The 18,723-nt window shown below is 34.7% G+C and overlaps 1 protein-coding gene across 4 annotated transcripts in view; it reads left to right on the top strand.

Moving 5' to 3' along the window:
- Nucleotides 1-18,723, top strand: part of LOC150106214 (neuroglian-like) — an 888,579-nt gene that overhangs the window by 181,735 nt on the left and 688,121 nt on the right. For all 4 annotated transcript variants that reach the window (XR_016548353.1, XM_090393042.1, XM_090393040.1 and 1 more), the window contains one exon: nucleotides 16,031-16,192. The gene's annotated coding sequence lies outside the window, so the exon portion shown is untranslated. The remainder of the gene's footprint in view (nucleotides 1-16,030; nucleotides 16,193-18,723) is intronic.

Raw genomic sequence — 18,723 nt, 5'->3', positions numbered from 1 at the left:
CGCATTCAGTCACCCCTAGAGTCTTGGCCAGTTTTCAGCTTTTATTTGCTGAGAAATTTTGACACCAGAGAATTCAGTAATTCTTTTTATATATATTTATCAAGTTCACATTTTATATCTTGATATAAATGTTCATTAATGTGTTCTTCAGCTGCTGGAGCCTTCTTAGCTAAGTCAGTATCGATGATAACCTTTAGGTGGAAAGGCCTGAGTTCGAATCCTCCTAAAGATTTTTGTCCCTTTTTTTAAGCTAGTTTGCGAAAAATAAAACGGAAAGTCCACTTTATCAACAATTCTTGAAAAGTAGCAATTATATCATAAGCACGAAAAGCAAGAGCTCAGTCAGAGCTCTTGTGATTTGGTGATCTGCACTACCCAAATGTGCAGATCACCAGCGTCTGCAGTCCCATGACTTTAGTATGAATTTCATATTCCAGGCATCCGATTGAAAGACATCATTGTCATTACGCTTTCTGGTTAACAAATATGTGTAAAAAAGATGGATTGCTTATATTTAGCTGTGATGTATATTAAACGCGTACTGCTTTTTTTTTTTTTGAAAGCAAATATCAATATAACTCTATATTTCCTGTACAGAGGTTCGAGATATCTTTTTTTGTTCTTTTTAGGTTGCTTGATCCCTACCATACACACATAGTTGTCAGTTTATTAGGCACGTCTCGAAACATTCATGGAATCTGTTGTCGTCTGAGACATTTGGAAAATTTCGACTTGGAACCTCCTCCACTTAAGCATGAAGTTGAAAGAGCAGTTAAATAGCTTAACAATAGCAATAAGACCCTGTGTGCAGATGGAATCTCAGCAGAGTCGATTAAGGCTACAGGGAATGGAGGAATAAGAGTGTTTCATAGATTGATTACAAGGCTATGGGAGACAGGATCATGGCCTAGAGACTTGAAGAAGTCGATTTTCATACTACTACATAAGGGAGATATGAAGGATTCCAAGAACTATATAATGTAGAGGGTACGCGACAACTGGGCGATAGCCAGGTGGGCGACAGAAACTTACAAATTTTTGCACGCTAAGCAAGGATACGATTTGGTGGATTTTTTTTTTTTTCGTAAATATTGGTAAAATATATATAAATATAAATATGGTTAAGACTTATGAGGCATGAGTTATAAGTTATGAACTATGAGTTATTTCCACATAATTGAAAAAAAAAACTAAAAATAATCCAGACCTAAGCTTACCTTGCGTGAATTTGCCTCTGATGTTCTAATTTTCGATAAATTAAAAATTTTATTTTTTTGAAGAACTGATCATTCGAAATACTTACTTTCGAATAATTTGTTTTCGAAGAACTATATCATATATCAAAATTCGTAGTATCATTTAAGAACGAGATGGTTAAAAAGAGTGGTCCGAAAATGATTTAAAAACGAAAAGGTATAATTGCACAATATTAAAATAAAGAAAAAATCTAGTTTTTTAATTCATTTATTAATATTATTTTGTAATTAATAAACATATTTACTCATGTTTCATATATACATTTAAACAAAAAAGTATATGAAATTCAAAACAAAATTTTTATTTTAAATTTATCAATTCATATTATAGTTATATGCAATACCATGTAATTATTCTATTATATTTTCCCTATTAATTTATAACTTTTTTCAAAATTCTTTGGTCAGTTTCATGGTAACGTCTACGTTTGTGCTGATGTTGAAAACCTGCTACTGCTCTTTCATAATCAACATCATATGTTTTTTTTTAAATTTTTTTTGTAGTCCATTTATAAAAATCCATAAATTTGGGTGATTTGCGCTGCTGCCAAAGCTCAATTGAAGTTTCCGATAAGAGGCTTCCTCAAAATTATTTGTCCTATCGCTTCCATTTATTGTTCTTTGGTACACAGATAAAGCGTTTGAGGGAAAAATCGGTGGAGCCCTGGTTCTATTATTCCTTAGACGACCCATGTATGTATTCGTAAACCATCCTAAAATTGGTTCAAATTCATTGAATAAATAATTCTCATGTTCAGAAATAGCGTAAATAATATCTTGTTCTGTGATCATTTTTGAATTTAAAGCGAATTGCGCATCAGAATTGTATCTGGTTAAAAGTTTGCATGAAGCTAAATGTTTACGAAGATTTTGTACGAGATGAAAAAAAGCAACCATTTATGTTAGCTTGTGGAAATACTATACGTAAAGCTTGATGAATGGCAATTTCATAATTAACATTTATATTTTCGGGATCTAGTAATGGCCACATTTCATGTATGATATAAAATAATTTATTGTATGTTTCAAGAATCTTATTAGATAGTAAACAATATAAAACAGGGAAAACAGGATCTCCATCCTTTCTAGCCAAAATAACAAATTTTTGAGCAAAAAGAGGGGGAGAAAGTAAAAATGTGCCATCCACAAATATTCATCATGCTTTGGTTCTACATTGTATAACTTTCACGACCAAAAATTAATATTGTCATTATGATATAAACGACTCATTTTTGCATGGGAAATTTCAATATAACTTCTGTACAATTTCGTAATTCTACACAATAAAAATGAACTTAATTATAAGCGAGATTTTTCAAATTTGATGTTTATACCGTTCTTTTAACTCGTTTCTCAAAAAAAATATTTAAATTTACCTGGTCGTAGATCAGTAAAATAGCATTGCATATTTGATCTGTTATTTTTTCGCCCAGATGTCCGGCGCCCACTTGGCCCATCGCCCAGTTGACCGTGTCCCATATAGAACTACTGTATATAGAAAGGAATATATAGAATATGTAGAAAGTTCTATATAGGAAATATAGAACTATTAGTTTAATATCGCATGCAAATAAGATTTTATTAACGATAATTCTAAATAGGCTTTAGGCAGAGATGCCTGAAGAACAAGCAGGTTTTAGGAAAGGTACGGGTACTAGACACCAGATCCTTTGGCTTAGACAGATCATAGAAAAGTATAAAGAATTTAGACTCCCTATGACAATGTGTTTCATCGACAATTCTAAAGCTTTTGACTCTGTTCAGCATCTGAAACTATGGAAAGTAATAAAAATAATGTATTTTCAGAGAACAAGAAGCCAAGGTAAGACGGTGTTGGATTAACTGATTGGCTTCAGCTTGGAAACTGAGTTAGGCAAGGATGTCTACTTTCTCCTCACTTGTTTAGTATCCATGCATGATGCGTGTGTCGTTGGTTGAGCTGAAGACAGGAATTAAGATAGGTGGTAGATTGATTAGTATTCTGAGGTTTGCTGATAATACAGTACTCCTTTGTAATGAAAAGGAAGACCTAGGACAAATTCTTGACAAAGGTAACGATATCAGTAAGAACAGAGGACTTCAGTTCTATCCTAGCAAGACAAAGATTATAGTTTTCAAACGAAATACATACAGGGAAAGCTCCTGAGAAACAAGTGCACCTTAATGGAGAAAGAACTGAAGTCAGCAAGTTCGAGTACCTGGGATCCATTATTAATGTCAAGAATTACTGTTCAGAAGACATCAGAAGAATATTAGGAATGACTAAAACAACAATCAGAGAGACTTGTCTAAAATCTGGAAGGATGGATGGATCTATCTCCATGGGAACAAAGTTGAGGATTTAGATTCAGTTGTTTTTCCAACAACTGCATTTTGTTGGAAACAAGTGCGTGTTTCCAACTATAGAAACTTATGAATGTGAGACTTGGAACCCTAAAGAAGTCATATAAGAAAAAGATAGCTGCTTTTGAGATGTGGTGTTACAGAAGGCTTATATGATATCTTCAGCATGATTCCGGTAAAGTTCCTGGAAAAAAAAGGAAGGGGCAGACCTTCAATGAGATTAATGTATGGTGTGTCTAGAGTGGCTGATTTTCAGAGTTGAAACCTCCAGAAAAGCATACAACAAGACCACATGGCGAGGACTGGTATGGCACATGACAGAGCATCTGAATGAACATACGGCATCTGTTGATGTCCAGTGAACAGATGGATGGATACATTATCTATAAAAGAGAGTTTCAGCGAACCTTGGCTTGGATGAGGTACAGAAGTAGCCACCTCATCAAGTTTCATTCCCGCTGCTAAGAAAACAAACATTTATGAGTGCAGTCCACACTGTGGGCACCTGAGGATGAAAAAATGGTCGTTTGGCCAGACGAATTCCCCATTCCATTTGTTTCATTCTGCAGACCTAGGGTATGGCGATAGATGCATGAATCAATGGAACCATCGCACCAAGTGGGAACACTAAGCTGGTAGTAGTAGTGGGGGACGTGTTTTCTTGGCGCACGTTATGCTCCTCCAGACCGTGGCAGCGTCATCTGATGTCACGTCCTGCTCTACATTTTTTCTTTCTTTCTCCTTTTTTTTAAAAGAAATTCTACAGAACTTTGACAGTATGACATTTCCGAATGTTGAATTCAGTCTGTAAAATTGCCTGCTGATCTTTCTCATGGCTTTGTTTTCTTTGGTATAAGCCATAAAATTCTCAAAGATTGAGTCAAAGTGATTTCTAAGCGCTTCCTGGTAGACTTTCCAAATTCATTTGATCATAGTCTCTTGAAATTATGACTTTGGTGTCATAATGCAGTTTCAATTTGGTTTGTTTGTTTAAAAAAAAAACTGCAATACTTCTTACTTTTCAGGAGCCACTGTTCCATCGAACTGGGTGTCACCATTCTTCCACTTTTTCTGTCTGTAAACACACGAGCAACTAATAGTCAACATCCGTTCACTGTCCAATTAGAAACATACCAAACCAATTTCCCGTCCTCTTTCGTTTTTGTCTTCGAGTGTTTGTGTGTGCGCCTTGGAACAGTTTTCCGTACTTTTTTTTCTCTTTCGTAAGGATTACAACCTTTAGTCGTTCAAAACGCATATCAGTAGCCTTTTTTTCTTTCTTTCTTCTACTTGCCCATATATGGCCATTTTGTTCTATAAGCTTTGCAACTTTTTTGTGTGGGTTTCATAATGAATAAAAGCTAAAGTACAAAAAAAATAAATAAATAGTTTTACTTATTGACTTTGATCCAATCATGATGTGCCTTGACAGTTTTGATCTCCCCCCCCCATACGAAATTAAGAGGCAACACAATTGAAATGCAGTAAAAATATTTCTTTTTATTTCAGTGATTTTCGAATTTCTAAATATTTAAAGTAATTATTGTTAGGCAAAGTGGGCTTCTGCATTTGCACTCTCCTTAAGGTGAAAAACAATTAACTGGGAACAAAAGAAATCTTATATTTCAGCTTTCATATTTGGGAAAAAGGCGGAACAACATAGGATATGTTGGAAATATAACTCGGAACGTTTTTGACATTTGATAACATCAAAGACCAACGTCTAAATACCATGCATGACATAAGCAGTTAAATAGCAAATTTAGTTTGTTTTGGAGTGCAAAAGAGGATAAATATCACTAATATTCAAGCTAAAGCATTTAACCCTTAAATTGATACATACTAGATCTTAATGAGGATTTTAGAACTAATATGGGGAAACTTCGTTGGCTAGGTAGCAGAACTATTCAGTAATGTGCAAAGTATTTGAGGAAAAAATATAAATGTCTCATATTGGTTGCAAAAAATTATAAAAATGAGCGAATTTGTATAAAATAATCTTAATGGTGAGTAGGAATTAACTTAATTCCTCTCCAATTCCTAGATCTACCATTGTTGTGTATGCATCATTAGATGAGTTGAATACACTGCTGATTCATCGGAGATTCTGTCGGGAATCGGGGACGTCACTGATTGGACTGCCTCGTTGACTTCATTTGTTGTGCTTGGACATCCGTGGATCAGTACTCTGGGTCTCCTGTCCTAAGTATACAACTGAGAGTCGCACCATGAGTCACCGGAAGAGTTAATGACATAGGCAGTTGCTAAGAAGAAAATTATGTCAAATTTCTATAGTCTAATGAGTATAGTATTAGTCCTGTAAGGTTGTTTTGATAATCAGTTGAAGTCATCGAGGCAAACTTACATCTTCTTGTGCTTCCAAGCTACCCTATCAGTATCATTCATAGTACGGAGTATCTTAAATCTTCCTTTCTCATATTAAGGGAAAAAATCATTTTAAATAACGTTTTATATTCCAAGTGAAATTTTATTTCGTGTGAATAAATCTATTCTGCCATATATGCTAACGATTTAACGCTTGTTTAAAGATAGACAGAGCTGCTTAAACGCAGGTGGTGCCTTAATATGCAGTTTGAAACTAACGGAAGGCGGCAGTTGATTTGGTAGAAAGACAGCACAAAACTACTCGGCATATCATAAAGCCTCTTGTGAAGGATGATTTCTGACGCTACCTCTGCATACAGTTACAAGGTAGATGACTGATGTGCAGAACTCTTGAAGTATTAAAGATCTCTTGGAATTTCGTGTGAATATTCGTACTTCCGACGTTTGTTCCTAGAGTTCTCTTATACGATCCCTTATTGTATTTTGGATGAATATTTTTCTTAAATTTTATGAACGTATAGCTTCAGTTCAGTTTGAGTAATTTGTATATTAAAAAAAAAAACAGTATTGCGCTAATTATCATTAGCAAAGATAGAAATGGGAGTGGTACTTCTCTGTCAGTTTTGAAATACTCAAGATTCTGTTCCTTCATCTAGTTTTTCTCATATATATAAAGAAATCACCTACGTTTTTTATCTCGTTATTTTTTTATTCATATTGGTTAGCACAGAAAAGAAAGTTAATTCTGGACAAATCTAGTAAAACATGAAAGATACAGGAAAACAATTCAAATATTTCTAAACAAACTGTTTTCCTTGTGGTTTATATTTCTTGTTACTCTATATAATGAAATAGTTTCTGTGATGAAAAAGACACACACAGATAAGTGCGACGTTTATTATATGTAGCCATAGCCTCGCAGTGTTTAATCTCCTTTTGCGAAATCGCCTTGCCGTCTTTTGGTCTCAAATTTCACATCGAAGCTCTAATTATTCAGATATTGTTCGCCATTGCGAACTGTAGCTACTTTCGACTTCGAATATTTTTTTTTCTTTTCGGTTTGATTTAATTCATCATTATTTCAGAAGTCCTGATTTATTCTTATTATTTTCTCCTTCTTTTCCATTGCTCTCTCGCTTTCAGTCTTTTTGCTTTTGAAAATATTTTGCTGTTTCAAAAAAAAAAAAAAAAGATGTATGCACACTGCGTTATGTGTATCATGAAAGGGAATCTGTCACTATGTATGATGTCAGTCTAATTGCGAAGTGGTGGAATGCACTAAATCTTCCCTGCGCCATCGATTTGGCCATTGTCTCTCTCTCTCTGCTGATGAGGTCCTGCGCGCCTTCGCTAAGCTGCCATGACGTCATTAGCGAGTGCACGAAATGGAAATAATGCATTGGAGGAAGCTTCGTTGACATTTGGAAGCCCACGCAGTAGTTTGATAGTTGAATGACTTGTGTTTCCGCATTTTTATTCGTATGCGCTGGCTCCCTGTATGGAGCGGAGGGCGGGGGGGGGGCAATGGCGCTAAGATGGAGCTGCTTTGAAATTACCAAATGCGACCATCCTAACATGCGGTGTAATTTAGCTTTTTAAACATGTTGTTCAAAACCACAACACTATCAGAAACTGAGCCTTCAATAAATTCGTTTGTATTTCAACCTTATAATATGAAGATAATTATCGAAGTAATGTCAATAATGCGGTTTATTTTCTCGGGCTTCTGGATAATGTTTTGACGTGACCGAGGCCAGCGTATTGATTGTCTGTAATTTAATAACCGGTTGAGGAATGAAAAACCCAAGTTTTCAGGAGGAAAATCTGCTACTTCTATGAGACCGACTAACTCACCTTCAGATGGAAAAAATTCTAAAAGATTTTTCGTGTCCTAGATGGGAGTTGAACCCAAATCTTTCTAGCTGAACAGCACGGCAGATACTGATTGAGCTGCCCAGTCATTGATATTCATTGTGCGTTATTGCTGGAAAAACACGCTGACCTTCGTTTTAGCATACAGTTGAAGCAGATTTATTAAATTATCACATGAACTAATTTTACAGTTGTTTGAAATATTAAAAAAACCATGTATTCTCCTGGAAGTAATAAAAACGGAACCGAATCCCAATTCTGCAACGAACACAACTAGAAATACGATAATTTTTTTCTGGGTGTTTAAGATGAGGAACATTTTTCTTGAATTTCTGTAACGCACTCGTTCACATATTTGACTGTGAGGCTTTGTGTTATTACTGTCCCATATGTTTGTGGCTTTAACTTAAAAGGTGAACTCCTTCGTTGCGACAATGACGGCACTTTCGCTTTCAGCAAAAAATGTTTTCAGTACATCATCATCATTTTAAGTTAGCATTGACGCATGCCATTTCTCACAGTGATTAATTACAAGTTTTGAATTCCGGTATCAGTTAAAAATATCATAATTTTATTGCAGTGAGGGTTCATCGTTGCCCAAAGTAGAAGCACCTCTGTTATATATATATATATATATATATATATATATATATATATATATATATATATATATATATAATATATAATATATATATATATATAATATATATATATATATATAATATATAATATATTTAACACTAGAAGATGTTTCAAGGCAGTAATATTATGTCTGTCGAAATTACGAACATTCAAAGGCCGTATAGAAAGGCCAACTCATACCTAAACCAAACCAAGAAGGACTGACTTCTTTAGGCTTTGTACGTCTTAATCTATAAACAAGCTACATCTCTTAATAACGAGGTGTGTGTGTGTGTGTGCACGCGCGCATAATTTGGGATTCAAATATCTGGAGCAATCCAGTAACTCCGCATTTTTCAGTAGAGTTATTATTGTTGGTTTCGAGAATAGGCAACAAAAACTTTTTCACTCACAGAAAAAGTATGACTATCTGAACATAACCAGGTGCCTATATAGCCTTGTGAAAATGGCACCTCAATCGATAGCTTTAAGCCACGTTAAGAAAGACTGTTCTAAGTTTGATTTTTGTCGCCAACTAGAGGAACTTTTTCTTAGCCTTTCTTTGACTTGTTCCAGACTTAGTTGATTTCTAGCACGCACAAGTAAGCTTTTTTCCCGAATAAACTCTAGTTTTTAATCCTATATCTCAAGAAAATCGACTGTAGAACTCGCCCTCTTACAGACAATAATACGAATGTTAGAATTTAGTACCACAAGATGTGGCAGTTGTCGGCCGTACTCTTTCTCCTATAAAGCTTTGACTGAATAATGGTTCATTATCAGTAAATGCTTGAAGGACCGAGACTGGTTACCTACTAGTCTACAAAAAAAAAAATTAGGATAAAAGGGAATAAAAATTAGAAGACTTTAATTTTTCTTTTGGAACATACCCAGTTTACAGATACAGTATTTTAGGATAAATTGTTATCTCTTCTAGGTGCTCGTATTATTATTATTAGTAGTAGTAGTAATATTATTATTATCATCGTCGTCATCTTTATTGGACTTCTCAAATATTTACATATATACCTTAAAAAACATGAAATAAAATATGTTTGGATATAAGCATGTAGAGATGTGGAATAATATTTGCATCGTTATGGAAGTTGTATTAATAATAATGAATATTATTATTAATGCAGCTGTTTTGGAAACTGTGCAATGAATATTAACATAATAACACTATTTAATAAATTACTTTACAAAATACCGACGAAAGCCGTCTTATAATATTCTTCTTCCTATCATAGATTTTAGGCCAAGTGGCCTGTTCGGGTCTCATGCTATCGCTTTCTTGGTCTACCAATTCTTCTTTTTCCATTTATTTCATATCTGTATAGTATTTTTTGGCAGTCTGCTATTGCCCATTCGATTTAGATGTTCTTACCATTTTTGTTTATATTTACTTATACAGTGGCTAATTGGTTTTATATTCAGGGATTGTAAAATTTATTTGTTTTATGGTCCCACTTGGTATATCCAGCTGTTTTTCTAAGAAATATCATTTCTGCTGTTTGAATTTGAATCGGTTTTTCATTCTTCTGTTTTTATGGTTCTTGTTTCACTTCCATTTAATAAAGTTAGTTTAGACTGGACATTATATAGTCTGATTCTGGTGTGTTTTTGTACCAATATTGTATAATTTATAATCTGATAGTCTAATCTAATCTTACAATGAAATAAATATTATTTATTATGCGATTTACCTTAACAAAATTTGATATTTTAATGTCTATATATATATTTTTCATCTTCAGGTGAAAAGACGATTTATTTATTAAGTGTTTTCTTAGATTTAATCGCGTGTATTTTAGTATGGTATTGTAGTTTTTTAGTGTAATTATTGTACTACATCATTTTATAACATAATTGCGGAAATATTATTAGTTTTTACTACTCTTAAAAATGGTGCCGAAAACTCGTCGTGACAAGGCAGAGTCTGAAGCTCAAGTTGTTGCTACTGAGGAGAGCGATTGCCCTGATGAACAAAAGTACTGCTGCAGTGATAATGATAATTTATTTGAGGATAAGTTGACATTGGAAATATTTCGATTAAAAGAAACTATTAGAAAATCAACCAGGGAAAAGGTGGAAAAACGTTTGACTAAATTTAGACAGAAGAAAAAGAATCAGAACAAGAACAGGCAGGAAAGTACTGAACTTGGTAATCAAAATATTAATAACAACAAGGTAAACAAAATAAAGATTTATTGTTACATAGACCATATATTTATAACGTACTTAAGCTCTTACAAATTGCCTACCGGTTTCGCTAGTAACTGACTAGCTTTCTCAAGGCTTGCATAGTACAAAAATAGGTAAATGCAAAAAAGGTTTAAAAATACAAAGAACCGTTAGTACCTGTTATGTAGCTAGGGTGACACGTTCGCGTGACATAACTACTCAGCATCATGAACACGCGTTACATGCAAACGCGTAATATGATTATTTGCGTACTGTAGCTCTGTTGAACTGAGGGAGTTAATTAGATTTTTCCAGGTATTGTTCAGAATGGCACCTTGATTTCTGTTTAGGTTACTTCCCGTACATAGTACAACTGCCGCTTCTTTAAATACTCGATGTCTGTAATCCTCGTCTACGTAGGGCATGGAGCTGGTATACTATTTTTAGCAATGATAGGAGGAGAACTAATGATATCAGATGACTTAAATCCAGTTAGGGTAGAAACACAAAACTATGAGGAAACAATGTCCTATGTAGCGGTGAGTTTGAGTCTATCTGGTATGAAGTGAAGGTTAACAGAATGAAGTATATGGTGGAGTGTTGCTACAGCTCTGTTGCAGGAGACGAAGAAATGCATCGCCAATTCAGCCTTATGGATGTTAAACGAATGATTATGATGGGTGACATTAATTTTCCAAACATTGATCGGGTGAAAGAGAAATCTCATGATAAGAAAGAAGAGGAATTTATTGAATTGTCGAGAGACAACTTTCTCAAGCAACATGTGAAAGAAGGAACTCGAGATCAAAGAGTGTTGGATTTGCTCATAGCGTCAGAAGGGATCTCTGTCAAGAATATGACTATTTTACCACCATTGGTTACAGTGATCATGCTGTGCTTTCTTGGGAAGTATCTAATTGTATTGGTGCTCCGATTAAAACAGGTTACATGCTGAACTACAAGGGTGAAAATTTATGATCATTTTAGAGGAATGCTATCTTTGGTGTATAGTATCAGTTACTAAATGGGAAAAATGTCAGCAATGCATGGGAATCTTTGAAAAAGATTCCCATGCATTCCCATGCATTTGAAAATCTTTGAATCTTTGAAATGCTTAAATGAGGCGGTATCTGAATGTATCCCTCGTGTTCAAAGAATAAATAGGTTGGGAGTGAAATGGATGTGCAACCTTATTAAGCAAGAGATCCATAAGAAGAAGATGATGTGGAAAGAATATCGTGAGAATATGAGTGAGAGGAGTTATGAAATATATAAACCTCAGGCCAGAAAAGTAACGAGTATTGTGAGGAAAGCTAAATCGGAGTGTGAAAAGAAATTGGCCATGCAAGCTAAAGGAAATCCAAAACAATTTTATCGTTATGCAGCAAGCAAAAGAAAGAATGAATGTGGAAGAATAACTGTACTGAATGCACATGGTATTTGAGTAATGGAAGCTAATGAGATTGTTCAGTTAATGAGTGCTCACTTTGCTATGATATATGAACCAGGTGTATGTAACATGGTGCACACTGTTACTGATACATTGGATGAAGAGTTAGAGGTTCATGAAAATGAGGTTGAAGAGCTGTTGCATAACGTGGATAAGAATTTGTCAATAAAGAGGGAGAGAGAGATGATAAAATATCAGCACGTTTGCCAAAGGAATGCTCAGCTGAATTGGCTAACGCTGTCGCTTGAATAACTTGAGTCTCAGCTCAGGAATAGAAGGAATGTATGATAGTTCCATCGTACAAGGGTGGTGCGAAAATTGATGTGTATAACTACCGACCTATCAGTATCTCTGGTGTGGTAATGAAGATTTTAGAGAACTCCCATACAATAATGGGTAGACAAACAAGCTATACTCTGCATGGGTTTACTAATGGAAGGTCATGTTTTAGCAATGTGTTTATATTTTATAACATTGTTGCGGTCGAGTTATGACAGTGTTTCTCAAACTTCAGATATCCGTGTACCCTTTCTTAAATTTTAAATTTGAATTTAGATGTACATGTAAACAAAAATATGATTATTTTTAATAGAACAAAATTTATGAAGATAGTATAAGTTTTTACTTAATTTAAATAATTTATCATCAATGAGAGGGGTGAAATGGCGGTGCCGAAAATCCAACTTCGCACAGATATGAACTTGGAAATAGAAAAATGAACCTTAGAGCTTTATCTGTTAACTCAGGAAATTCATTCTGTTTTTGTAACCAAAATGATAACTTATTCTCGTTGTATTTATTTTTTAGGAAACCATCAGAAGCTAGTTCTAAAAGTTGTTCTTCTATTGATGACAAACCCTTGGGCATAGATTTGTTGATATTGAAAGGATATCTTATTCACTCAATATTAATGTACAATTCAGGGAAATACTTTCTAGATTCATTTGTAAGCTTTGTAAATGCTGCATGATAATTTTCATATCATCATAAATTTGTTTATTTGAATTTTCGAGCAATTCATGAAGAGATGCCAACGCGTCAAATTCTCCATTACCAACCCGCTTTTGCCATAACTTCGTCTTTGCGAATGTGGCGTTCACTTTATCTTGAACATGAAATATAGAAATTTCCTTGCCTTGTAAAGACAAATTAAAATTATTTAATGCAGTAAATATATCTGCCAGGTATGCTAATTGACTGAGCCATTTCCAATTACGTGATTTTTTTTTTTCAATTCAAAATGTTCATCAAGAAAAACTTATATTCATTCCGAAGTTCAAATAAACGAGTAAGGACTTTTCCACGAGAAAGCCAACGAACATCGGTATGGAAAAGAAGTTATGTATGATTACTTCCCATTTCTTCGCAAAGTTGGGAGAAAAGTCTGGCATTTAGAGGACGGCCTTTAATATAATTTATGATTTTTACAGCTTCATCTAGAACTTTTCTTAGGTCTGTAGACTTCATATGTGTAACCAAAGTCTCCCTGTGTATGCAGCAGTGTGTCGACTTTGCATCTAGTGCAATAGCTAGCTTGAATCCTTGAAACAAGCCCTTTGTTTTAGAATCCAACCATGGATTTGCTCCGTCCATGCTTATTCCAACACAACTTTTCTATTCAAGCTTGTTTTGATGCATAAATGTATTTATATTGTTTACTGTTTCTTCTCCTGTTGTATGTTCTGTCAAAAGTTGGAAAAATAAAAGGCCGTCATGAAGTTTTTGATTTTTTTTTTTTTTTTTGTACCTAACGAACACTAGAAGATTTGCAAAATGTGTAATGTCAGTAGATTCATCTACCTGAAACGCATAATAGCGACTCTTACGTATATTGTTATCGATATGCGTTTCTTTTTTTTTTTTTCAGCCATTTCCGTGATTCTTCGATGAACAGTACTACTTGAAAGGCAAATCCGATCAAAAGATATTTTTTGCATTATCTCCGATCATAATTTCTGCTATTATTTTTGCTGCAGGCTTGACCAAAGTTTCACCAGTTGTTTCCGTTTGCACCACTTTTTGCTGTTAATAGCGACACACGATATGAAGTTTCTAAAGCCTTCTTATTTTCACCTCCTGACACAATCGACATCTTTTTTTGAGATTCTCTTAAATTTTTTAGTTTATTTTGAAAAACTTCTACAGGTTTTCCCTTGTATTCATTATGTTTCGATTCAAAATGGCGATTTAAATTAAGTGGTTTCATCCTTTCATTTTTAAGTTTTACTATAAATGACACATAATGGAATAGGTTCCTCTTCATTTCCTGTCAATGAAAATCAACATTTCAAGCAATTTATATCGTACTTACGAAGTTTTTTCATCTTCCTAGTCTGCTCTGTCAGGTGACACACCCTTAAGTTTCATTTGGTCCAGATAAAATATCAACGTTTTCTTTTTTGCTTACAACTACTCGCATCTACTATAGTAGATGCGAGTAGTTGTAAGCGCAAAAAAGACAGCAATGTATTGCTGTCTTTTTTGCGTTTTATAAATCCAGTCTTTAACCAATGATTCATACTTAAGAATTTAAAAGCTAAAAAAATTATAATATTTATTATAGGTATTATAACTTCTGTACATTATTAAAAGCAGTTATATTATTGTAAAAGGAGTACGTCTATTAATCGTCGTTATTTTAACTAACAACAAATTTGTAATATGATCGAATAATGAAGCACATCGATTAATATCTGCTTAACTGTCTTAATTACATCTACTAATGATTCATATAGGTACTTTTTTATTAGTCACTATCGTATGCTCTTCGCGCTGTTACAGGCTCGCAGTGTACGTTCATATACGAAGCTGAACGAAGATTCACGAGTGGTCGCCCGCGAATTTGCAAATAGGATCATTGCGATGTTGAAGCGAACTTTGACATGTAAGGATATCATTTTAATATATCCTTACATGTCTTATATATCCTTATAAGGAGGTCATTTTGCCTCTTTATAAGGCTTTAATAAGATAACACCTGGATTATTGTGCGCAGATTTGGTCTCCCGGTTTCCAAGGGGATAAAGAAGCTGTGAAAAGAGTGCAAAGAAAAGTTACGAAGATTATATTTGGATTATGGGATTTAGATTATGAGGACAGATTGCGAGTGTGTGGATTACAGACTCTGGTTAACAGGAGAAAGAGGGGGTGATATGATAGAGGTTTATAAACTTTTCAATGGGTGTTATAGGATATCGTCTAATGAAATTTTTCGTTGTATGCAAGGTAGGGAAAGAACACTGGGGCATCAATGTTAAGTTTGTTCACAGTCAAGAAAGGGGTAAGAGTTAGGTCTTTTTCCTCACAGAGCAATGAGTGAGTGGAATAGTTTGCCTTTACGGTAGTGAGTGCGTATAGTGTGAATGAATTCAAGAGAAAATATGACAGTTGGTTTGGGTTTAATAAAAAATTGATTTATAGCCTCCCTGGATTAGTCCTTGACTCCCTGGAGGTCTCGTAATAATTAATTCCTCCAATTCCAGACTTATTCTGATTTTATGTTGTTTTCTTGACATGTGTGTTCTACAGCTTCAAGCAATTTTCATTTAGCTTTCCAGTCAGCGAGAAATATCTGACGCTGATTCCTTCACCGGTATGCATGATTTCATTAAAGAGCTATATTTGATTTTATTTTCCTCTCACACTAGAATGTGATAGTTTTCCTTGCCTCTAGTCTATCGGTTGTATGTGAGAAGAAAAAACAAATTGGACTGCTGGTGGAAAAAGCCTTTCGTTCCGTCCAAGATTGAAGTTAACTAGCTTTAGTTAAGTTTAAAGACTGGCTAAGACGGAAAAAACGTGAAACTTTTGAAAATTTGAGGTGAATGTATCTTATCATTATGCGTTAAGCAATAAACTGGAGCATTTGCAACTGTCATTTTCCTTATGTTAGCTAATTTTTCTAAATGCACTTGCTGTCATAAGCAATATTCAATAATTTTACATATTTTTTTTACAGAATTAACTAATAAACAGATGTGTCAACGAAGTTCATTTGTCGAGTTTTATAGGAATAATCATGTTCACAGAAGCTGTTGTTAATGGATTAGGTTCCCATGTTGAACGATCTTCAAGATAAATTGACGGTTAAGGCGACGGCTACCTCTTAAAATAAATCAAGGTAAGAGCCCTTGCAAAGTGTCATTTTTTTTGAAAAATTCCTTCTTTCTGATCTTAGTGAATTTTTTTAAAGGTATAACAGAAATACTTCGGGTAATACGGAATACCATTTAACATCTCGTATCATAGTTTATGAGATGCAAGTGCTGCTTAAACTAAAAGAAACGTTTAACATACGCTTACAATTTGGGAATATTTTAAGGCATACGAACCTAATAAAAATATATATTATGGAATAAAACATGATTCCTTCCAAATACATATATCATTTAGAACAAGCAAACTGATTCTGCTTTCGCTCTGTATTTTAAGCATAAATATTATGAACATCGGGCTACTTATTCATGGTGGGGAAGAAGAGTGTGAATGCTTTTTCGTCTTCTGAAAATAGTACTCGCTTGCTAAATATAGCTAAACATTTATTTGCAGGTTACTTTATTGCCTTGATGTCGTTCGTTTATTCTCTGACTTTCCTAACAAACGAAATCGCGCCGTGATTGCAATTTAAAAGCGATGTTACCTTGTTTCTGGCAATTAATCCCGGCTTTGGATCAATTCTTGAACTACTCTTCTCCGTTCTTTATTTATCCTTTAAGGGGAAACTCTTCACTTTAAGTCCTTACACATCTTTGAATTATTTCTCACTATTTCAAGATCGCTTCTCTTTCCTTCTGAAAGTGTTAAATACCACCGTAAACATATTTTCCAATGAATTTTATTTATAGCATATTGATTCGGTCCCACTTTACAATCTCTTTATCTGTTCATTTGAAATGGTCCAGCTTGTTTATCCTTAAACCTTCTGCTTAATATTTTCGATAATTATTTCTTTCCCTTTTCTTTTCTATATATCCTCGCTATCTTACACGGACTGCAAATTATGTGTACAGTTTTGGTCTTGCTGCTTAATCCTTTCTCATTTTACAAATCATCCACCAAACTTCATTGCTGTTTATCGCAAGTTTATTTAGTGCAGAACACACCTTTTCCCGTATTTATTCTTCCCATCTGTTTATTTTCTTTAGAATAAATTTCTTTCAGAGGTATTTAAGAGCCTCCTTAACTCAGTTATTATAGACGAAGCCCTTTGGTCGGAAAGACCTGGGTTCGATTCCCGTCGTCACGGGAGGTACTTTTATCTAGTCTCTTTCGATTAAAGGTGAAGCCGGTCTCCTACGGAGGTAGGTTTTTTTTTTTTTTTTCTTCATCCGAAAACTCGGGTTTTTCGTCCCCCACAACATGGGAGGCCCCGTGAACACACATGGATTACATTCATGAATACGTCCCAGCCATATGCCGGTCCCGAGCCCGGATAAAAATTGGGGGGGAAAGCAATGGTGAACTACCCTGTAAAAATGTCACAGGAATACTGTGTGGGCTCGGAAACAAAAAAAAAAAACCATAGGTATTTCCGAAAATTATGATCGTATTTTCTAGAGTATACAGGTTGCTTAACGCGGGATTTGATTAACGCTGCGAAACTAATTGCGGAAATCCCTTGATATACGCGGCAAGAGTTTTGATTAACGCGTCTTTAATCCTGCAGAGCTCGCAGCTGATCTGACAGATACATGCAAAACGTTTAATATAAATATTAAACTGTGCATTCATATGTTGAATGCACAGTTAAATATTTGATATTCCGCACTGTTTTTTGCCATCCGTTTTGTTTAACACATGTTATGTAAAGGTTTGTGATATTTGACAGTAAATTGTATCTGAGAGACACCGCGACCTCCGATAACAGTATAGTATGGTTTAGTTGTTTTTTTTTTTGTTCTTTGTTCAATAATTTCTAGACTCTAACTGAAAATAAATAAATCATCATGTATTCCTGAAATAGAGAGCCAAAGGCTTATTTATCATACATCTCCTCTAGGAGATGTGCTTTACATTATGGAAAATACCAAGGAAAGTGATCTGGAGCTTACTCCACTTTTACTACAGTTGCCTATAGGGTTGCTTATGCTTGCATTCGCCGAAATTTTTAGTAGTTTGAAGGTTATGCATTTTGGGGTGAAAAGAATAGCAGCAGTATACCACATTGGTGGAACTGTACTCCAAGAGATTGACAAGGCTACGGATTTGGGAGTGTTGGTGGACAGGGAGTTGAAGATTAGGGGACACATTGCAAAAGTGGCTAAATCAGCTCATCAGATCACTTGGTTACTGAAGAATACTTTGATGAGCAGAGACAAACACATTATTGTTCCTCTTTATTGAGCCTTGATAACATCCCATTTTGACTACTGTGCCCAGATCTGGGCGCCAGGGTTTCTTCTTGATGGGGAGGAGGTAGAGAGGATCCAGAGGCGAGTGACCAAGATGATAGATGGTCTATGGAATGAACCTTATGAGAACAGGTTGAAGATCTGTGGGTTGCAGAAATTTGTTGATAGGTGGAAGAGGGGTGATATGATTGAGACATTCAAATTACTGGAGAATTTTATAAGATTAATTCAGAGGAAATTTTTCAGAACAGGTGTGGTGGTGAGAGAACTAGGGTCCATCCATGGAAACTGGGCAAGAGTA

The sequence above is a fragment of the Typopeltis vanoorti genome, chromosome 5 (assembly GCF_054136105.1).
Source record: "Typopeltis vanoorti isolate ZY-2024b chromosome 5, IOZ_Tvanoo_1.0, whole genome shotgun sequence".
In the NCBI taxonomy this organism is placed as follows: Eukaryota; Metazoa; Arthropoda; class Arachnida; order Uropygi; family Thelyphonidae; genus Typopeltis; species Typopeltis vanoorti.
Note: the sequence above shows the minus strand (reverse complement) of the source record. Positions and strands in the feature narration are given on the sequence as shown.